This window comes from Macaca nemestrina, chromosome 10 (assembly GCF_043159975.1).
Source record: "Macaca nemestrina isolate mMacNem1 chromosome 10, mMacNem.hap1, whole genome shotgun sequence".
In the NCBI taxonomy this organism is placed as follows: Eukaryota; Metazoa; Chordata; class Mammalia; order Primates; family Cercopithecidae; genus Macaca; species Macaca nemestrina.
In genome coordinates, this window is record NC_092134.1 from 9944002 (window position 1) to 9966981 (window position 22980).

Consider the following 22980-nt stretch of genomic DNA (forward strand, 5'->3'; position numbering starts at 1 on the left):
CTTGTCAGCTGTGCAGCAGTACCCCGGCAGGCCATGTAGACACCTGTGATGAGTTTCCCTTTGACTCACCGGTTGTCAAGTAGGTAACATGACTTCACCATATTCACAGGACAGTATGGTTGCTGAGCTGACACAGCCTCCTCACGTGGGTGGCAAGCGTATGCTTCCCATTAAGAAAATTGCTACTTTTGAACAGGCTCCCAACAGAACTTTTTCTTGCTTACTAAAAGTAAGAAAATAATAATAAAACAAGCCACCCAACACCCCAAATTCAAAAAAAAAAAAAAAAAAAAAAAGAAATATTTAACATTGACCCAGAAAAAAACCTCTGTATTCAGCTGGGTATTAGTGCTCATGGAGCCACATGGATAGAACAAAGAAATTCTCATTTAGGTGCGATTATGATCACCATCCTCTATCCTTCTAGATAGAGCACAACCTTTAGTTGTGCTACCTAATCCTTGTCCCTACCTCCCGAGTGTGCCGAAGCTTAGGCAGAAGCTGCTTCAAACACAAATGAACTGTGCTGAATTTTCCTCTGAGAATTCTCAGCGGTCCCAGGAGATCACTGGAGAAATCCCCCAGGTGGCCACAGAATCAGAGCTGTCTTGCTGCGTTAAGTCTTGTTGGAGCACTTGAGTCCTGAAGAGGCCCTTGATAGAGGGAATAGTTAGACTATTGTCATCATTGCTGAGCCCAGATAGATCTGGGAGTAGGAGTTGGAGATCTCTGCCCCTGACCTGGAGGTGACTGAAGCTGACAGTATGGGCACAGGCCACAGGGACACAGCTGAGTGACACTGTTTCACATCCCTGCAGCCTGGCCTCCATCAGCACTAAGGCACAGCATTTGCGGAAGGGCCATGTGTTCGACAATACTTACCGCATCCAGTAGCCAGATGGTCTAAACAACCCATCAGTGGTATGGTATGTAAATATTTTCCATCATTATCATGGTGCTGCCATATTGACATTAACGGGGATGAAGAATTACTCTGAGGAGCTCTCCATTAAGAGCCAGTCAGGCCGCAGGCGGGGCTGCAAAGCTGTCCCTACACCCTGGAGGCTGACAGCTTTCCAGGCTAGCTTGGTTTCCTCTTGCTGCCTCCTGCCCAGGCACAAATTGCCTCACACACTGGCCCCGTGGACGTTCCCCTCAGAGCTCTTCCCAAGCACAACGTTTGTTTCGCATCATGAACTAATATGTTTTCCACTATTGGGAAGAGCTTTGTGACCCAGCATATTTCCCTCTTTGCTTTGCCTACCAGGAAGCACACAGGTAAGATTTTTACTTATTTGCTTTTAGATTGTTCTCAATTTGGAACCTTGATAGAGATTTTCTCCCTCCTATTTGGTTGCTTTCTTTCTTTGCTCATCTCATGTTTGGTGGGAAAATGTGATGAGTCTATGTTGTAAGGTTTTTGGAAGCAGGCAGTATGAATAGAGCTTTAACAGGTTCCCATCATGATTGCAGAGTACAGAACTGGTCTGTATCCAATCTCCCTGAACAATCACCTAGACTGGTAGTTCTAAGAAGGCTAAGATTAGACCTCAGCCTAATTCTCTTATGTATCTCCTACATATCTGACACTTAGTATCAATTTGGTGAATGTATTAGTTAAGTAATGCTAACTGCTAGACAATCCTCTAGTCTCAGTGGCTTATCACAATAAAGGCTTATCCCCACTCTTGTCTTAGATGAATTTCATGCTCTATGAGTGACCTCCATGTGGTGAATTGGGGACCCAGGATCCTTTCATACTGTGGCTCTCCCATCCCCTGGGGCTCCCCTGGAGTTCTCCAGTGAATCTGTGCAGTCAGCTGACTGGTAAGCAGAGAAAGAGGGAGCATAGGAGATTGCGTGGGGCATTCTGGGGGCCAGGCTTTGAAGTGGTGGACCTCCCCTACTCATATAACTAGTCCCATAGCCTCACCTAGAGTCCAGGGGGCTAAACATGTGATTTAGGAAGAGGAAATTGGACCAAGCCAGAGTCTGCCACAGTGAGATATTGAACAATGAATGAACAAATCCATGAAGGACACAGAGAGCAGAGCAGGGCTCCAGGAGCACACATGTGAAGAGCCCAGTGAGCACATGTGTCTGCCTTGTAAACCTAGATGCAAGTCACTGGACTTGGTGCAGGGCTTTGGATTATAGGCCAGCATTTCCTTCTGTCCAAATCATAGGATTGTAGAATGTTGGAGCCAAACTGAGAGTGCCCTTTCAGAGATCACCACGCCCAGCCTCCTTACACTACAGATGAGGAAACAGAGGCCCAGTGAGCAGAGCTGACTCACCCAGAGTCAGCAGCCGGAACTCTGGTCTCAATCCCATGCCAATGATCACTTCACTTCTCTCAGGGAATCCCATCCATATCTCTGTCCACAATGTGCAAACCCCTGCTCTGCGCAGAGAGATGGAGAGTCATGTAATTAAGTGACAGCTTGAGTTGATCATCTGATGGCCTGCTTACTCCATAGGATCATTGGAGAAATTCCCCAGCCTCACAACAGCTGTTTGAAACTCAGCACCGGCTTCATTTCAGCATTCACTCCATTGGGATATTGGGAGTGGAAGACTACTCTTCCTAAGACTCATTTAAGCACTAGTATCTCTCAGCAACTCTCATATGTGAGGATGCAAAAGGTCTTCATGAGTCTTATGATAGGAATAGAAATTCCTGCAAACCCGCTAGAGAGCTTGGCCACCGTCAGTTACCTATTGCTGCTTAACAGAGTGCGTCTAAACATAGTGATGCAAAACACTAGTCATTTTATTTATTTGCTCACAATGTGGCAATTTGGGCAGGGCCCAGTGGTAAGCTTAGCTCATCCCTGCGCCACTGGTGTCAGCTAGAACAACTTGACTACTTGAGGTGGAGGACCCATTGACAAGGTGGCTGGCTGCACTCCTGTGGCTGGTGAGGTGGTACTGGTGTTGGCTGTATCTGCTAGGGCTGCTGACTGGGACATCTGTTCCCCTCCTCATCACCCCTTGGGTGAGGTACAGGTGGTTGGCTTCTTACCTGGCTTCAGCTTCCCTAGAGTTCAAATGCAGAAGCATCCAGGCCACCACCACCACTTCATTCTCCTCACCCCTCCCCCTGCCTTTTTTTTTTTTTTTTTTTAAAACAAGGTCTTGCCCTGTCACCAGGCTAGAGTGCAGTGGCATCATCATGGCTCACTGCAGCCTCAACCTCTTGGGCTCAATGAATTATCCTGCTTCAGCCTCCTGAGTAGCTGAGACGCGGTAGTGTGCCACTGCACCTGGTTAAATTTTGTATTTTTTGTGGAGATGGGCTTTCTCTATGTTGCCCAGGCTGGTCTTGGACTCCTGCCCTTAAGTGATCCTCTTACCTTGGCCTCCCGAAGCACTGGGACTACACATGTGAACCACCACTCCTGGCCAGAATGTCTGTCCTTTTTAAGGCTAACATTCCATTGTGTGGATAGACTACATTTTTTATCTGTTCATCTGTTTGTGGATGCCTGGATTGTGCCTACCTTTTGGCTATTGTGAACATTGCTGCTGTGAACATTGGTGCACAAATACCTGTTTGCATCCTGCTTTCAATTCTTAGCCAGGCCTCCCTAAGCTTAGAGGTACAAATCTGGCACAGTGTTACTTCCACCGCATACTGTTGGTTAAAACAGGCCACAAGGCCAGGCTAGATTAAAAGGGAGGGGATTCCACGAGGGCATGGCTCATTGAAAGCCATCAAAGTAACAGTCCTTGACAACCACCCTGGGAAAAGATCTTTGCAGACCCACTCATACAAACCCTTCCAAAGCCTGGCTGTGCTGCTGGATGCCCCTGGAATATCCAGGTTCCCATGGCCCAAGCAAGGTCCTACTGGAGCCACTCAAGCCAGATCCCAACTGTTCCCTCCCTTGGAGAAGGCTGCACGCTTGTGCTGTGTTTTGTATTGCTGATGGTGGTGCCTCCTATTACATAATCTGTTATTTTGCACTGCACAAGGCCCTGGTTACTTGTCAAAAGTTTCTAAAAGCCAGCTGTATCAGCTCCAGGCAACTGGGGGTGCTGCCTCTCCCTCATAGTATTAGTCACTCTGTACTTAGCTAAATTTAACTTTTTATCATCCAAATGATATTTTTGTGGGCTTGGGATTTTACATAATGCTACCAACTGCTGCAGGCTAAGAATTTCTCCTCTTTGTTATGCGCGTGTGTGTGTGTGTATGTGTGTGTATGTGTGTGCGCGTGTGTTGGGTTTTTTCCCTCCATCAACTTCTGCACAATTAAGCAAGGCTTGTTCCGTTTCTCTTCCCTTGCTCTGCTTTCCCAGGTCTGGGTTTGGTTCTTTGGGCTCTGCTTTTGCCACTTGCCAGCAGAGAGAAAAATCACTCCTAACAGCCTTTTAATGGCCCTGCAAATGCTTCCACTTTCACTGGAGGTCTCTCCACTTTGAAGGTCTCTGAGGGTTTCCCTGCTGCCTCCAATAATCTGGGCTTCTGAAAGAGAAGCTCAGCTCTGGAGTAGAGTGTTTGTTGAAGAAGCTGGAAGGGAGGCGGAGTAGGGTCATGAAATAAGAAATCCAGCCAGCCAGCCTGCCCAAGGCATGGGGTCCATGATGCCAGCTCCTCCTCTTGGCCTGTGGGAGGGTGGGTGATGGTGGAAGCTTCAGAGCTGTTCTTGGGAGAACACAGGGAGGTGGGCCGGTGAGAGGATGGAGACCTAGCCTCAGAAGGGCCTGGAGCAGCACGCAGGGAGCTGGAGACACATCTCAGCCACCTGACTTTCCCTGAGTCCCCGCTGCTCAGAGGCTGTAGCACTCCTGTCCCTCACGCAGGGATCTCGGGTCTACACCATAACTGTGCCTGGGAGGTGCCTCCCTTCATTTTCCTGAGGAGAAAGCTGAAGGTCAGTTCAGTGAGGTGAAGCAGCAGTAGTAATCACAGCAGTAGCAAAACACCGAGCACTTACTGTGTGCCAGGCATGGTGCTAAGCACTTGCTTTTGTTAGCTCATTGACTCTTCAGACATTCTATGAATTAGGTACCAGTATCCACTCTCTTTTTTAAATAGAGAAACCAAGTCCCAGAGAGGTTAAGCAGCTTGCTTGAGTGAGGCCTCATAACTGTGAAATGGAGGGCCACATTTCAGAACCCATCTACCTCCAGGACTCCTCTTGCCACCCACTTCTGTGGACTCTTCTAGGCTACATGGCTTTCCAAGGGGCACACTGGGACAAAGGGGAGAGATGGCACTTGGACTGTGCTCATTTCCTGGCGTTACTGGGCTGATTCCAGCCTGATTCCGGCCTGATCTAGTTGCCAAGTTCCTCCCATGCAAGCTGTCTTTAAAATAAAGCAGGGTGTATATGTATAGGCGGTCTCTGGGAGGATTAGCCAGAAACTGGAATTTGCCTCTGGGCAGGGAACTGAGTGCTGGGGAACAGGGACAAGAGAGAAACTTACTCTCACCCTCTACCCATTTTATCCTTTTGAGTTTTGAAAGGTTTCAAAATACAGATGCATTCCTTGTCTTAAATTAAGTGATGTTATCTTATTAAAAAATAGGAACAACTAGGTATATACCCAAAATAATTGAAAACAAATGTTCACACAAAAATTTGTACAGCAGTGTTCACAGTAGCATTTATTCACAATAACCAAAAGGTGGAACCAACCCAGATGTCCTTTGATGGATGAATGGATAAACAAGGTGTAGTGTATATAATAGAATGTTACTCCGTCGTAAAAAGAAATGAAGTACCAACACATGCTATAACATTGGTGAACCTCAAAAACATTATGCTAAATGAAGGATGCCAGACACAAAAGGATACATATTATATGATTCCATTTATGTGAAGTGTCTAGAATAGGCAAACCCATAGAGGCAGAAAGATTAGTGATTGCCAGGGGCAGGGAGGAGGGGAGGATGGGAAGTGACTACTTATGGGTACAAGCTTTCTTTCTGGGGTGATGAAAATGTTCTGGTATCAGATAGTGGTGATGGTTGTACAACACTGTAAGTAGATTAATAACCATTGACCTATATACTTTGAAAGGGTGGGGTTTTGTTGGGTTTATAGATGGTCTTGCTGCGTCACTCAGGCTGGAGTGCAGTGGTGTGATCACAGTTCACTGTGGCCTTGATCTCCCAGACTCAAGTTATCCTCCCAACTCAGCCTCCTGAGTAACTGGAATTACAGGCATGTGCCACCACACCCAGCTAATTTATGAATTTTTCTAAAGATGGGGGGTCTCACTATGTTGCCCAGGCTTGTCTTGAACTCCTGAGCTCAAATGATCCTCCTGCCTCGGCCTCTCTAAGTGCTGGATTACAAGCATGAGCCATGGCACCTGGCTAAAAGGGCGGGTTTTATGGTGTGTGAATTATATCTAAATTGAAAAAAGTTAGGAACCATGCCTCCAGATGGAGTCAAAGGCCATGGTCTGTTGTCAGCACTCTGGACAGTTTGCCGTGGTGTCACCTACCATACGTATGGGTCTCTCTCTACCCATTCTTTAGCCACCTGCCTCACGGTCGCCATGTCAACGGAGGCTGGAGACAGCAGTGTTTAACTTCGGCAGCACTACCCACTCATTTGGAACTTACACTTTCCACAAGGGCCAGCCTGAGACGTGTGGACATCTGGGCAGGCTAGTAGCTGGCACCCCATCAAACTGGTATTCTTTAAGTGTTTGTTTGACATTTATTTAGTGGGGATGAGGAGAGACTGATATTCTATTAATAGGAATCATATAGAGAAACAGATTCACTTGCTAATTCACTTCTATGGACTGAAACAGAGTCAGGGATCTGAAAAATTTTGAGGAAAGCCATTCTGACTTCTGTTATTCTTGTCTCCTAAGGTATATTTTTGTTTTGTTTTTCTTTCCCCTGTAGTTTGCCAAATCATTCAAGAAGTATATTGAAGATTTAGGCCAGGCACGGTGGCTCACACCTGTAATCCCAGCACTTTGGGAGGCCGAGGTGGGCGGATCACGAGGTCAGGAGATAAAGACCATCCTGGCTAACATGGTGAAACCCCATCTCTGCTAAAAAATACAAAAAGAATTAGCTGAGCATGGTGGTGGGTACCTGTAGTCCCAGCTACTCGGGAGGTTGAGGCAGGAGAATGGTGTGAACCCGGGAGGTGGAGCTTGCAGTGAGCTGAGATCGCGCCACTGCACTCCAGCCTGGGTGACAAGAGTGAGACTCCGTCTCAAAAAAAAAAAAAAAAAAAAAGTGTATTGAAGATTTAGATTTAAAACTTAAAGGAATGAAATGACATTTGTTCCTGGGAAATAGCAACACGATGTATTATTTGGTCTTGGATGCACTGCTCCCCTCCAGGACTGTGACTACACATGTATGGAACGTACATTACACACAACAAACCCCAGCAAGGAATTATGTTTTGTTGTGACTTTCCATGTCCCCTTAGGGCAGTGGACAGGTTCACTGTTTACCTTTTTTTTTTTTTTTTTTTTTTTTTTTTTTTTGAGACGGAGTCTTGCTCTGTCGCCCAGGCTGGAGTGCAGTGGCGCGATCTCGGCTCACTGCAAGCTCCGCCTCCCGAGTTCACGCCATTCTCCTGCCTCAGCCTCCCGAGTAGCTGGGACTACAGGCGCCCACAACCGCGCCCGGCTAATTTTTTGTATTTTTAGTAGAGACGGGGTTTCACCGTGGTCTCGATCTCCTGACCTTGTGATCCGCCCGCCTCGGCCTCCCAAAGTGCTGGGATTACAGGCGTGAGCCACCGCGCCCGGCCCACTGTTTACCATTTATGTGAGGGGTCACTGGAGGAAAACTGAGTTAGCCAGCAGCACATTTTAATTTCTTTCCAGGGATGTTTTGAGCCCCCTGCCCCTAGGAGGTCTGTTCCCCAAATAGCTGCCTACTGGGTTGGCTCCTTAGCCTGACCCTGCATTCACTTTTTTCACTTTTAATACTTTTAGTCAGAAACATAATTCCCTTCAGTGCCTCTCTTTGCATTCCGAGAGTGCTTTTTTCTCATAGCCCCTGTGGATCTGATTCTGCGAGGTGTGAGTCACCACTGCCCTTCTCACCTGCCGAGAAGCATTGTGGTGGGCTGGAGCAGGGCTGGACTACCAAATCTGGCTCGCCATTGATGGGTGTGTTACCACGGCAAACCCTCAACCCTCTCAACAGCTTTCCTCACCTCAAACATGGGGAGACTTCAGAGCTGCTGGCCTCAGCTGTGGCCTACGGTGGCTTGTAGAGGCGAGGCTGGAAGGCCAGCTTGCTCATGGTCACTGGGAGGGCTGGGACCTGCATCCACCCTGCTGCGGGTGCGTGGGTTGTTTCATTTGTTCTGGGGGTCGAGGGTGTATGTGGGTGTGTACATGTAGCCATGAAGACCAGGGGCTGGGGCAAGACAGCGATGGAGCCTCAGTCCCACAGAGGAGCCCGCACGGGGGTGGGCATGCAGGACGCAGTGGAGGTGGCGGGGTTGGGTGCGTGAAGAGCCGCCCGCTCCCTGCAGCCACACCTCCCACTGCTGTGCATTGCTAGCTATCTTCACACCTCCCCAATTCCACTCTTCCTCCTCTGACTCTTACTGTCTGGCCACTCACTTGGCAGTTGATGACTTTGCCATCCCCAGCCACCATTCCATTTCCCTTTGTTTGGGACATGCTTGCCCCTAGCGGGCATGGACTGGTGTCTGAGGAGACCCCCACCATGCCTGTCCTCAGCTCTTAAAGCAGGGTTGCCCTGGAATTGGGCATCAGTTCCTGAAACACTCCCAGCTTCCATAACCAGCAGACAAGTGGCCTCTCTGTCATGGTCATTGGAGAGCCCTGTAGGCTGCTACCTGCTCTCTAGGCCCCGGGTCAGGAGGCTTGTATGTGTGTCAGGCAAACAAGAATGTGTGTTGAGCTGAGAGGTGGGCTACCCGCCTTGTCTGTGGTCCCTGTAGGAGCCCTGGGTTGGGTGGTGGCTTCAGTGGTACCTGTGAAGACTGTTGTCTCTGAGGCTGTTGGACCTGGGACTCTTTGGAAGTCCGTTTCTCCAGTTTTTTTCATTTTGTTTTGAATGCTTGTCTCTGGCCTCTGTGTAATCAGATCACACTCTGCGCAGCTGGAGGGGCTTGCTGGAAGGCTGGAAGCCATTTGCATCACCCCACAATATGACCACACCCCTGCCCCGGCATCAGGATGCCATCCTCTCGGACTATGTCTCCCTCTCTTCTTCCTGCATTATCTCATTTTCCAGCCTCCCCTCTGTGGTCTGAAGTCCTCCAATCCCAGTGGAGTTCACGAGTGAAAATCAAGGTTTGAGACAGAGCTCCAAGGGGCTTCTGAAATAAGATGGCTTATGGTGTGTGCTGGTAGTCTCAGTTCCCGCTCCCTGAGCAGTTTTCCTAAGTAGAAGGGGTGCCGGGCAATATTGGGGTATATCTGTCGCCAATACTGAGTTAGGAACTTGCCTCCTAAATGGTCCTGGACTGGGTCCCTTTGTAAAATGGAGACACCTTTAGTCAGATGTCCCGTGTTCAACCCTCTTGGTCCATCGGCATTGTGAGTCTCCCAGTTGGATTGGTGTGGAGTGATCAGAGTCCAGGTGTCTCACCTCCTCTCCCGTTGTGCTTCTCCCTGCAGAATGCTGGCACGTGTGTCCTGGTCCTTGACACCCTTCTGTGAGCCTAGGGACCCATTTCTCCTCCTGTGACAGGGACATCAGTGGAACCGTCTCAGACCCACAGGTAAAGCCGTCCACCTGTGCAGTAGCACCCAACTTCCCAGAGCTGAGGCCCTGCAGGCCACCCTAGCCTTTGGAGTTTGAGGGTACAGAGACTTTATTGCTGTTTCCTTTTTCCCCTAAAAACCGGACTGTTGTTGGGCGCAGTGGTTCACACCTATAATCCCAGCACTTTGGGAAGCTGAGGGAGGAGGATCACTGGAGACCAGGATTTCAAGAGCAGCCTGGGCAACATAGTGAGACTGCATCTCTACAAAAAAAAAAAAAAAAAAAAAATTTACTGGGTGAGGTGCCACATGCCTATAGTCCCAGCTACTGGGGAGGCTGATGTGGGACGATCACTTGAGCCCAGGAGTTCGAGGCTGCAGCAAGCCATAGTCGCACTATTTCACTCCAGCCTAAGTAACACACTGAGACCGCGTCTCTTAAAAAAACACTAAAAACCTGACTTTATCTGATTAATGTGGGGTAGATTGTATTTATTGATTATGCTTTTGCAAATATTGACTTCTCTTCACTAAATAGGAAAGACCGATGTTTTGCCTCTGGTAGCTTTCGATTCCAAATACGATAAAAACTCCTTGGGTCAGCCTTTGAGTCCCCAACGGCTGCTAGTCTCCTGTTTATAGAACACCCCAGGGTGGCTCTTTTCTGTTTGCTGTTGAGGCTTAGCCTGACCTGCTCTGCCCTTAGTACATGGAACAGGACAGGCAGGAGTTTTGCTTCTTCTGTGCCTTGGCTGGGAAGCTCAGGTTCTGGCTACTCCCTGGCTTTGGCAGAGAGCAGAGGCTGGGCTGCTGCCTTGCTCAGCTGCCCACAAGTCATGGTCAGTGGCCCAGAAACAAGCATGAGTGTGTTTTTTAATGCACCATCCCTCTGGATGCACAGTGAGAAACCAAGGCTGAGTGGAGGGCAGGCCTGAGCCTCTGTCTTGAGTCTCAGGGAGTGCCAGGTCTAGAGATTGAAAGGCCCAGGGAGTTGCAGTCTCTCCCCTCCCACCCCCAGCTGACAGCAGGAGCCCCTGGCCTCCCAAGCTTCTTTCCATTTCGTATTTCTCAGTCTCAGGCACAAACCCTGGCTTTGGCCTCATTTTCTATGCCAAGGCCTTTGTTGGGTGGAACAGGAGGTAAAGTGATTTTTCCTTCTTTTTTTCTAAATTTTGATGAATCCTTCTCCCTGTGCACTCATTGGCTAGTTTCAGCTTTGGAGGCACGGAGGATGGATGTTCCATCAAGGGAAGCTAGCAAAGCCAAGTTGAGGATGCTGGTGGGGATTAATGGTTTAATGTACCCAGCCCCTGCTGCATGGGGCTAAGTCCCACAGTAACCATGAGCTGTGCCTGTTAGGGTCCCTTTTTACACAGGAAGCCGAGGCTCAGAGATGGCAGATATCAGCTCCAGGTTGCACAGCTAGTCAGTAGTGGGATTGGGATTGGACCGAGTCTTGACTTGGAAGCACATGGCATGGTTTTCCAAATTTGGCCCGTGACTCACAGGGCCCTTGGTTCAGCCCAGGCTCAACCGTCACTTGCTGTCTGATCTCAGGTAAGTCCCCTCCTTTCTCCAGGTGCCCTCATCCTCTCTGGGAAGACGGAGCACATTGTGATGGGGCCTCTTAAGTTGCCTCTGGCTCCATAGTTCCAGGCTGGCACTGTGGGCTGTTATCTTCTCTAATTGCTCATTCTTTTCAGTTGCTGTGAAAAGGCCTCCAAGTGCTAAGAAGAGAGAGTGCTATATTGTATTTTTTGTTTTTCTGTTTTGTTTTACTTCACTTTCCAAGGTGTCCCAGCTACTGGGAGTGGGTGTAGGGAAGGGCGCATAGTAACACTCAGCCCTGACTTGCAGCTTCTCCAGGGGTCACTTGGGTTCTGCGGGGTTGGGGCCTCGTGGTTGTCCTGTTGCCAAAGGTCTTGGCTGCCAAGTCGAGGCAGGGCCCAGTGAGAGCTCTTCTGCCCTGCATGGCCTGAGCACTGACATTGCTCTGAGGGACCCTGCTTCAACACGGCCTTGGTCTCCTGTCTCCTTTCTTATAGGAAGGAGGTTCTTTTCCTTCTTAACAGCTGCATTCCAGAGTGCAGTGACTTTGCAGAGACCATGGCCTTGCAGCCCACCTCATCCGAAGGTCTTCACTTAGACCTAAAATATCTTCAGGAATTGTTCTGCTCCACTCATTTGTCCATAAAGTATTTATTGTTACTTAGTATGCACCAGGGACTATTCCAGTTGCCAGAGACGCCACTGTGAACAGGCGTCCTGCCCAGACAGGCATCCCTGCCCGCATCTAGTTTATATGCTGGTACATTCTCTGCGCTTTGCTTATGCAGCTCCAGCATCCTGAAGTTCCCTCTTCCCACCTCTACCTGTCAGGTTCCTGTTTCCCCTTCCAAGCCCATTTCAAACAGCTCCTTTCCTCTAAATTTCTTTGCAAGACCTGGATCCACATTAGCCTCTTCTTCCTCCCTCTGTGCTGTCACGGCATACTGCTTGAACCTCATAGAATTCTTGGCATCATTTTCCCTGAAATATTTCGGTAAGTGTCTGTGTCTGCTGTCGGCCTGGGAGCCCTGTAACGTGGGAGACTTGCCTTTGGGTGCCATCCTTTCCCCCCAGATCCTGGACTAGAGAGCTGGTACCACCTGCTTTTCTCAAAACCCACCCAGACCCAGAAAATGGCAGGCTCCATGTGAGGATGATTAGGGTTGCCCCCTCCACGCCTCTGCACCCCTGCTTGGGAGTTTGTGGCATAGTGACCACCAGGCCCTGGTAGCAAGAGTCATGGGGTGGAGGGAGGCCACACTCCCTGGGGTCGGCTAAGAACGAGATATTTCCTTCTCCTCTCTCCTCCACAGGGGACTGAGGAAGGAAAGGGCTCAAGGACCAGGGTTTATTTTTAGAAAAGCTCCTTGCTGTGGAGGAACCCAGAGCCCTTCCTTCCAGAAGGTGGGGGTGGCAGGTGGTGGGTGGGGGTAGCTGGGGTTGTGTCTCCTAGTACTGCCTGGCTGTCTTTCACAGAAGGGGTCTGCCTTAAAGATGAGGGTCCTAGCCAAGGAGATTATTTGTCCTCAGCCCCCACAGTTGAAGACGTTTGCCATTTGGCATTGGTGAGCAGAGCTTCTGGCATTGCCAAGAGCCTCAGTGTCCCTCAGGCAGGAGCTCAGCGGGGAGGGTCCTGGGCCCAGGCAGTGGCTTCCTTCCGGACTCGGACTCCCCACTCCCCGTGGCTCAGGCAGGGAGGGGCACTTCCTGCCATTGTCTCTGTGACAGGCCTCAGAAGGTCACTGTCTCCTGAGGAGAAAGAGAGCTCATGACATGGGCAGGGCCTCAGACCACAGCAGCAACGACACAAACTTTCCAGGGCACGCCCCTACCTCCCCATGCTGTACCCCCACCCCCACCTCCAGCCCTTTGGATGAAGTTCCATCCCAGGCGAAGAAGGGGCTTCTCTGCACCCGCAGCAGCATTGGAGCCCTACCCGTAACGAGGGCCTTACTTCTTAGTCCCTCCTCTCAGGCAGCCCCAGGTCCCACATGGGAACATGGGCCTGTCCGTCCCTGTGAGGTTTAGGTCTGTGATAAGTCTCACATGTTAGAAGGCTGCCCAGAGAGCCCAGAGCATGCGGAGGCTATGGAGAGGAAGTAGAGGGCTGAGCACCCTCATGCCTGGAGCAAAGATGCTGCCCTGAGGTCTGCAGAGAGCTCCTCCTCAGTTCCGTTGCTGTCCCCACAGAGCTTGGTAGGAAGCTGGGCACAATCTGATGACCCATGTCATGCCCTGGCCAGCTCTGTCACCTGTGCCCCTCCTGACTGCTCCTGTCTATATTTCATTTATCGACATGGTTCTTTGACACACACCGGACGCTGCTCAGTACGCGGGGCTTCAGCCAGAAATTGCTGGCTCTTCTCAGTCTCCTCTTCTTCCTGTTCCCCGGAGCTCTGGGAACCCACCCCTACATTTGCCTTGTTTGCTCTGATGCAGCATGTCTTCCTGAGACTGTATTTTCTTTTCTTCCTTTTTTTTTTTTTAAGGAATTATTTATTTACTTATTTTAGAGATGGAGTCTTGCTCTGCCACCCAGGCTGGAGTGCCGTGGTGTGATCATGGCTCACTGCAGTCTTGAATTCCCAGGCTTAAGCAACCCTCCCACCTCAGCCTCCTGTGTAGCTGGGACTACAGGTACATGCCACCACACCTGGCCCAGAATGTATTTTACTTTCAGCCAGGTGGCAGAAGCCTGCATTCCTCTGGCTTGTGTTGAATTGTGCTTCAGAAGGATGTCCTCTGGCTGCTGTGTTGAGAGCAGGCTAGCTGGGGTGAAGAGAGGAAGCAGGGGGCCTGTGGTGAGACGGTTGTGTTTCTGGGCGATGCTTTTGGTCACTTGTTGAGGTTTGCGCAGGCATACCATGCTTGCCGGGGAATGGGCATGGGTCTGTTTCACTTGCGCTGTTCAGGATGGGCAGGGCCGGGAAGGAAGCTGGCCTGGCCTACCTGAGGGCGTGTGAGGCCAGGTACCCTGCTGTCTCGGTCAGTGGTGGTCTGGGGCTGGGGGTTTCTCTGGATCTCTGCCTGTAGGTTCTTAGCATGGGAAACTCTTTCTCACCACCTTTCTTCTCTTTCTTCCTCTCGTTTCTGTTTTTCCTTGGCTAGCTCCTGTCTTCGGTTCATTTCCGGTACTTCTCCATGGTGGGTGTCCAGTGCACCCATGTTGATGACCTCATCCCGCCTGCAAGGAGGCAGCTGGAGGCATGAGGGCTCAGCACTCCAGGTGCCTGGAGGCATTCCCGTATGCGCTGAGTCTTCATGCCTCCCGGTAGCCAGGTGTCGTAAGCAGGAACTTTCTGGATCTGTGTCCCTTGTGTCACTTCCTTTCTTTGTTTCTTCATACACTTCCTGAGACACGAACCCTGCCTGGAACAATTGCTTTTGTTCCTGGAGACAGTGTTCAGAGCTTGGAATTCTCAGAGGGATTCCTGAGATGGCACCATTCAAGCCCGGGGGTTGAATAGCTTGAGACTCTTCATTTCAGCAGCATGATTGACCCCTCAGTGGATCAACAGCGATTCATTCCACTCATATTTAGTGAGTACCTACCATTCTAGGAGCTGGGCATAAAGATGTGATAAAATGTTAAAAACTTCTGGCCCTCCTGGGGCTTGTATTCTAATGGGGGGTAGACACGCGATAGACAAATAGGCAGTAAAACCTGTAAGCACATCAGATGGTGATCAGAGCTGCAGAAGCAGGGGAAAGGAAGGCCTCCCAAGTTAGGGACATTTAGGTGAAGACCTGAAGGAGGTGGGGAGTGAGCCAGGACGGTAGCTCAGGGAGAAAGGCCCTGAGGCAGGAGCTTGTCCAGGATGTTAAGGAAACTGGAGTGAGTGAGTGAGGGGAAGAGAAGCAGGGGAGGAGGTCGGAGAATATTGAGGGCCCCCTTGTAGGCTGTATCAGGACTTTGGCCCTGACTCTGAGTGACCTGAAGCTTCAGAAGTGTTTGAGCAATAGAGGGTCAGGATCTGAATTGTGCTTTAAAAGGATGGTTTCTGGCTATGGTGATGAGAGCAGGCTGGATGGGAGGAAGGGAGGAAGCTGGGGGACTGTGGGGAAACAATTGCAGTAGGGAGAGGCAGTGGATGTGTGGGGGCTGCAAGCCTGTTGGGCCCCAGGTATGTTCTAAAGGTAGAGCCAGGCCGGGCGTGGTGGCCCTAGCCTGTAATCCCAGCACTTTGGGAGGCTGAGGCAGGCGGATCACCTGAGGTTGGGAGTTCAAGACCAGCCTCCAGCCTGACTAACACGGAGAAACCCTGTCTCTACTAAAAATACAAAAATTAGCCAGATGTGGTGGTGCATGCCTATAGTCCCAGCTACTTGGGAGGCTGAGTCAGGAGAATCACTTGAACCCGGGAGGTGGAGCTTGCAGTGAGCCAAGATCACGCCATTGCACTCCAGCCTGGGCAACAAGAGTGAAACTCTGTTTCAGCATACATACATACATACATACATACATACATACATACATACAAACAAATAAAAAAATAAATATAGAGCCTAGAGGAATTCTGAGGCATTGGGTGCCCCTTGCTTAAAAGAAGAAGACGCGAGAAGTCATCTAGGCCGACCTTTACACCTAACCCACTGGAAAACTGAGGCCTAAGAAAAGAAGTGACTTGTCCAAAGTTTCATGGCAAACTGGCTAGTTGCAGAGCCAAGATTTGGGCTTCTGGAATGCAGGTCCAGTGTTTTTACAGCTGAAACAATGAATGGTTCCAGTGAAGTTGAGGTCCAAGGGAAGAAGGACTGGCCCCAGGGTCCCAGAGCCAAGCCGCAGGGTCCTGACAGCACCTACAGTGGCCAGGGTGGCAGCCTCCACTGGTTGGCAGGAGCCTGAGGCTTTGTGAGCTGAGGATTCTTGGCACTCTGGGCCTTCAGCAGCTCTCTCTGGACCAGCATTTTGACCTTAGCTCTGCTGAAGTCTTGACGATGTCAGGCTTTGGGCAGATCAAAGTCAGTGCTCCTGTGCATTATTCACTTGGCTCGTGCTGAGCCTCCATGGAGTGTCAGGCCTGAACAAATAAGAGAGTCTTGCTGTCAAGGCGCTAACAGTTCAAGGGAGACAGACGAGCAAACCCAGGGAGCCTGTATGATCAGGGTCATAGGTTCGTGTTAGAGGCATATGCAAGGAAATGGCCAAGGTCAGGGGATCATCACTGTAAGGACAGTCATGAAAACAACTTCTGTTGCTGCCAGATGCCCCAGGGAACACAAACCAGAGGCCTTGTGTCTACCAAGGTGGTTTGTTTAAAACCATGATTCAGTTAGCCTGGTGTAGTGGTGTTCATGTGTAGTCCCAGCTACTCAGGAGGCTGAGGTGGGAGGATTGCTTTAGGCCAGGAGGTCAAGGCTGTAGTGAGCTATGATTACCTCAATGCACTCCAGCCTGGGCGACAGAGTGAGACCTGTCTCTAAATAAACAAATTCATGATTCAGTCTCTTGGAATACAACAGGCAAAGAAGGTCGGTGGGGCCTGAGATCTGACTGCCCTACAGGTAACTGTGTCACCAAGAACAGGTTTCCCTTAAACCGCCAGGACCATACATACACTTAGGTTGATCACTGTGGGGTGTCCTCGCATTACATTGGATGACTTCCCTTTGCTTCTTTGTGAAGAAAGCTGGTACTTTTCTTTTTTAGTGTGCAAGGCTGCTCTAATGACAAGTTTTAAGGTCTCCTGTGGCTGGTGGGATTCGGAATGAGACCTGTGAAGTTCCCAGCTCAGCATGGGAAGAATCAGGTGTTGTCTTTACATGTCTCAGCATGAGGGCTGCCTGTGGGGGATGGGAGGGAAAGATTCTGCTTTTGCTCTCCTGGGAGGAGTTGAATCTATAGGCCAAAGGGGAGGGAAATCCAGTTTGCTTTTTCTTTCAGTCTTTTAATTCATCGTCCCCATCACAGTAAATGTATTGTTGAGGAATGACAACTTGGAAATTACTTCCATTGATTGGTGTATGGGCTGCCCCGGTAAACCATTCTCAACTGCCCTTTGCTCTGGTGAATGCCCTGGTGCTCACAGGTGATTACAGGACATGGCTAAGGACACAGTGCCCAGAGGTGGAGCAGGCAGAGCCAGGCTGCTGGAGGCAGGCTAAGGCCTGACTGGGCTTGGTGTTGGGCTAGCCCCATGTCCTTGCAGAAGGTGAGTTCTTAGTGTTCTCTTCTGAGGCTGGATGAGGGAGCGGAGACGGTGAGGAAACTGGAGACAAGCTCTCTGCCCTTAAGTAGCTCAGGGCAGCATCTTCCCCCACAGCACAAGTTGTTCAGCCTTTTCCTTCCTCTCCTCAGCCTCCTCCCTCCTGCTCTGGGATGCAGCATTCTAACACACCTTGCTGGGGACTTCCTTGCATTTTCTGTGGCAATTCTCAGGTGTAGACATAGTTCTATGACAACTGAGGTTGAATGCTATGTTTAGGTTGTGCCTCCAAATTAGTGGTGGGCACTATAATTTTTAAGAATTTGTTTTTTAGAGGCAAGATCACTCTGCCACCCAGGCCGGAGTACAGTGGTGCGATCTTAGCTCACTGCAGTCTCGAACTTGCATGTCACAGATGCATACCACACTCAGCTAATTTTTTAATTTTATGTAGAGATAGGATCTCGCTATGTTGCCCAGGCTGGTCTTGAACTCCCATCCTCAAGTGATCCTCCCACCTTGGCCTCTCAAAGTGCTGGAATTACAGGCATGAGCCACCATGCCAGACTGGTGGTGGGTTTTAGAACTCACTCCACCACCCTCGGAAAAGGGAACTTGATGGCTTGTCCCCATGGAGCTTGCACTAGAGCTTTCTAGGGGACAGGTTCCCAGATGGGAGGAGTGGCCTTAGGTAGGCCACTTAACACATGACAAACATGTACTAAGCACCTTCTGTGTGCCTGAACTGCACTATGTGCCAGAGGTAAAAATAATATGTAAATGTTGTGCTTTGAGGGGCTTGGGAAGGAGAGCCATTTCTCCATTATCCCTCCAGTGCCTGAAATTTCACTATTGGTCCCTTATTCCTTTTAGTCAAGCATTGCCCTCTTTCTAGTTTTCATTCAAATGATAAATAGTATTGGGAAATATGTTGCATTCACTGATACTTCACTGTGGATGTGTTTATTGAGTGAACCAAGAAGCAGGGCAAGTTGATGACAGTGAGATAGGAGTGCGGAGGTGGCATCTCGGCAGGAGGGAGCTTGTCCTGCATCACAGGTTGGCCCAGGGTCAGCCCACACTATGTCCCACTGCAAGGGGATATTTGAGGTCGTAAGAGTGTGTTTTTGAAGCATTAAAGCATCTCCCAAAAATGGCCTAGGTTTGAAAATACTTTGACCAAAGGAAAGAAAACAAATAAGAAAACCAGTACAGGCCGGGCGCGGTGGCTCAAGCCTGTAATCCCAGCACTTTGGGAGGCCGAGGCGGGCGGATCACAAGGTCAGGAGATCGAGACCACAGTGAAACCCCGTCTCTACTAAAAATACAAAAAATTAGCCGGGCGCGGTGGCGGGCGCCTGTAGTCCTAGCTACTCAGGAGGCTGAGGCAGGAGAATGGCGTGAACCCAGGAGGCGGAGCTTGCAGTGAGCCGAGATCGCGCCACTGCACTCCAGCCTGGGCAACAGCGTGAGACTCCGTCTCAAAAAAAAAAAAAAAAAAAAAGAAAATCAGTACAGAGCACCTGTGCACTGTGTCAGGCACTTATTAAGTGCTCAATAAAGAATGTTCTTCCCTAGAACAAATAGGAGTGGCCATGGCTCCTGGCACTTGCAGCTACCTGGGAAAGGTGGCCGTGCACCTGGCTGGCAGAGCCCTCTGATCAGTGTCAGTGTGGGGTATGCCTGGGAAAGGTGGCCGTGCACCTGGCTGGCAGAGCCCTCTGATCAGTGTCAGTGTGGGGTATGCCTGGGAAAGGTGGCCGTGCACCTGGCTGGCAGAGCTCTCTGATCAATGTCAGTGTGGGGTATGTGTGGGGAATGGGGCACATGAAATGATCAGTTCCTTCATATGTGAAGTCAGGAAAGAATTCTGGAACCAGGGAGTTCTAGACATTATTTGGAGTTACAGAAACACAGTGGAAAGGGTGGCGTTAGATGCTGTTCCTGCCTCAGGTGAGTCTGACTGGGTCTCAGTCTTTTCTGATAGAGAAGAAGAATGGCTAATGCCTTTTCTGGACATTTCGTATGAATGGAGTCATACATGATGTGGTCTTTTGGATCTGTGTCTGGCTTCTTTCACTCAGCATCGTGTTTTCATGGTTCATCCGTGCTGTACACATGCTGTACCATGTGCTGCATTACTTTATTTATTTATTTATTTATTTATTTTGAGACAGAGTCTCTCTCTGTTGCCCAGACTGGAGTGCAGTGGCGCGATCTCGGCTCACCGCAAGCTCCGCCTAGCAGGCTCAAGCGATTCTCCTCCCTCAGCCTCCCAAGTAGTTGGGATTATAGACGTCCGCCACCACGTCTAGCTAATTTTTGTGTTTTTAGTAGGGACGGGGTTTCACCATGTTAGTCAGGCTGGTCTCGATCTCCTGACCTCAGGTGATCCACCCGCCTCAGCCTCCCAAAGTGCTGGGATTACAGGCGTGAGCCACCGTGCCCAGCTTGTGTACAAGTTTTTATTGGACATGTTTCATTTCTCTTGTGCATATGCCTACAAGTGGCATTGCTGGGTCATATGGTAACTTTGTGTTCAGCATATTTGAGGAATTGCCAGATTGTTTTCCAGAGAGGCTGCAGCATTTTATGTTGCACAGTCTTTTATCTGCATGGAGAATTGTATAGTGTGGTGGTTAATGCAGGTTCCAGAACCTAACTGCCTGGGACACCTTGGGCAAGTCTCCTCAACTCACTGCACCTCAGTTTCTTCATCTGTGAAATGCGGACCTTATTAGTCCTTACTGCATGTGGTCATGTGGAGGAAAGGAGCGGGTGTCTGCAGAGTCCTTGGTAAGGCTGTGCGCGTATCACCTGCAATTCTTACTTCCCCCGGGCATAGGTGCCCGCACTCCTGGGTGCTCTGTCAGTGGTGTTTTCTGTGGATGTAGAGTTGTCCTTACAGGGCACTGCCTTTTTCAGTGCTTTCTAGTCTTCTGATTGCCCCTGGGAATAGGCCTCCCAGGCTATCAGTGCCTGGCACATCTGTGCATCTCTCTCCTCAGCTGGAGGGCCTTCCTGAGGGTATTGCGCCAGCTGTGGGATCTGCGAGGCTGTGGGTGGGACTTGGAACAGTGCCAGCATGGAGAGGCATCTAAATCCAGGCACACAGCGGGACCTGGAGCCAGGCATCCAGGAGCTAGGACCTGTTTGGGTCTTTAAAAAAGCAGCGTGGAGAAAGTTAACCCAGCCCTTAGCTACGTGCCTAGTTCTCCTCTGCACTGGTCTCCTCCTCTGTGATCGGCCATGCGGAAGGAGATGGTGTTCAGGCCAGGAGCCTGTGGGAAGTCTGCCAGTGCTGCAGGTGTGGCCCAGAGCCCCCAGGGCTTCGCCAGCCCACAGGCACAAAGGTGGGTCTGCTCCCTCTCCATAGAGGAGTATCCCGCTTGTCCCGCCAGCCAAGCCCTGGCCTAACAGTAGCTTCCCAATCTTGCTGCACTGGGTGCTCTCCGAGGAGCATAGGGAGGCAGATTCAGAGAGCCAGACTTGCCTTTGCTCTCATCTCCAAAGGAGTTCTGGTATATATGAGGTTTCATTCTTTAAAAACATATGTATATGGCCGGGCGCGGTGGCTCAAGCCTGTAATCCCAGCACTTTGGGAGGCCGAGACGTGCGGATCACGAGGTCAGGAGATCGAGACCATCCTGGCGAACACGGTGAAACCCCGTCTCTACTAAAAAATACAAAAAACTAGCCAGGCAAGGTGGCGGTCGCCTGTAGTCCCAGCTACTCGGAAGGCTGAGGCAGGAGAATGGCGTGAACCCGGGAGGCGGAGCTTGCCGTGAGCCGAGATCGCGCCACTGCACTCCAGCCTGGGTGACAGAGCGAGACTCTGTCTCAAAAAAAAAAAAAAAAAAAAAAATATATATATATATATATATATATATATATATGTATATATATATTTTTTTTTTTTCGGCAAAATCGACAGTTCTGGGTGAGCGTGAAGGAGGGAATCAGTTGCCTCCCTTATCTGGCGGGTGCTTGCTCTGCCTACTGAATCAGTGAGATCCAGTGAGGAAGGGGAACTCAGCCCCTGGGATGGGGATATAGACACGTGTTAGAATGCATAGCACATGCACAGACGGGAGGCACAGAGTGCAGCTAGAGCAGAGAGAAGGCAGCAGCTGACATCCGATGGAGAAAATTTCATAGAAGAGGGAGCATTTCAAATGGGCTTTGAAGGATGTGGAGGAGTTTATCAGGAGTAAAGGGGGAAAGGCAGAGGGACCAGAATGAGCCTTCAGTACTCAAAGTGCATGGTATCTTTGGGGAGTGCTGAGAAGTTTCAGGTTCTTGAAGTGCAGAGACAAAGGCTGGCAGGATGGAGATCGAGCTGGGAAGGAAGCTGGCCCCTGAGCTCAGCTCTCAGGAGTGGACACTTGGGAGCCCGTGGGATTCGGGAGACTCACTCACCAACCTTGTGGCTGTCTCTATGGCATCTGTGTGTTTGCTTCTTATTAGGAGGGGCTTCCTTTTCTCCATTTGCATATTAGCTCACTGCAGCCTTGAACTCCTGGGCTCAAGCAATCCTCCCGCCTATGCCTCTGGAGTAGCTGGGACTACAGGTGCAGGCCACTGTGCCTGGCTAATTAAAAAAAAAATTCTCTTTTTGTAGAGACAGAGTCTTACTGTGTTGCCCAGGCTGGTCTTGAACTCCTGAGCTCAAGTGATCCTCCCAGTTTCCCAAAGTGCTGGGATTACAGGTGTGAACAACTGTGCCCGGCCTGCACATGTTTCTTTTCTCGCACTGCTGCCCTCCTATGATAGGGCTCCAGCTGGTGGTCCCTGACACCCTCCACCCTGCCTAAATGTCCAGCTCCCCATCCTGGTCCTGACTTACATCTGGCGCCTTCTTCCTCCTCCCATGAGCCCTGACCCATTCCGGGCCTCTTTAGGACCCAGATCCTTGTTCCCCTGAGAGTATCTCCCAGAGCCTGTGGGCCAGCACTCATCCCAGAGGACAGAAATGGGAAATGGGCCCATGATTGTGTTGTCCAGGTGCAAGAAGCCAGACAGGAGGGCATCTCCCTGCAACCTGGGTGCTTGGGGTGACCTGCTTTCTGTGAGGCTGTGCTGCTGCCTTTGATTCTTCTCTCTTTCTCTGGACTGTCTGCTCTGATTAGCACACTGACGTCAGGAATCTCTGTCACCTTTGGTCTCCCTGTGGCCTGGCAACTGTAATGTATCATTTTCGATGTGTCCCCTGCATCACTACAGAGGGCCAAGGCCAGCAGAGAAATGAGGATTATGTTGTTTCCATCTGGCTGCAGCCGCTTCCCGAGCTCTGTCCAGCTGTTCCTCATACCCACTGCCAAGTGGCAGATGTAGGGGCGAGGTCAGCCCAGGAGCTGGGGACCTGCCTATCATCTTCACGTGAATGTCTTCAAGGCTATTTCTGTTCTTGCCATTATCCCAATGGCTTTGGGCGATAAATATAGACACAGATTGAAAAGCCCCAGTGGAAGGCAGGCAGGCAGGCAAGTGAGGCAGGCCACACTGGAGAGTGTGTGGACAGGCTGCTTGGCTATAAATAAGTCTGCTGGAACACCTCCCCATCCGTGCCACCACTGCTGAGTGTGTGTGTGCCTTAAGAAAGATA

The 22980-nt window shown here is 50.3% G+C and overlaps 1 protein-coding gene across 26 annotated transcripts in view; it reads left to right on the forward strand.

Annotated features, from left to right (window-relative positions):
- The window catches only part of LOC105494043 (phosphatidylinositol transfer protein membrane associated 2), a 171171-nt gene that overhangs the window by 33517 nt on the left and 114674 nt on the right, over positions 1 to 22980 (forward strand). For 21 of the 26 annotated variants that reach the window (XM_071070863.1, XM_011762175.3, XM_011762153.2 and 18 more), the window contains one exon: positions 9595 to 9698. The exons of 1 other annotated variant lie outside the window; for it this stretch is intronic. The gene's annotated coding sequence lies outside the window, so the exon portion shown is untranslated. Of the gene's footprint in view, positions 1 to 818; positions 927 to 9594; positions 9699 to 9957; positions 12224 to 12675; positions 14770 to 22980 lie in introns of those variants that run through there. 4 more of the 26 variants (XM_011762174.3, XM_071070859.1, XM_011762179.3 and 1 more) reach the window with 4 other exon arrangements.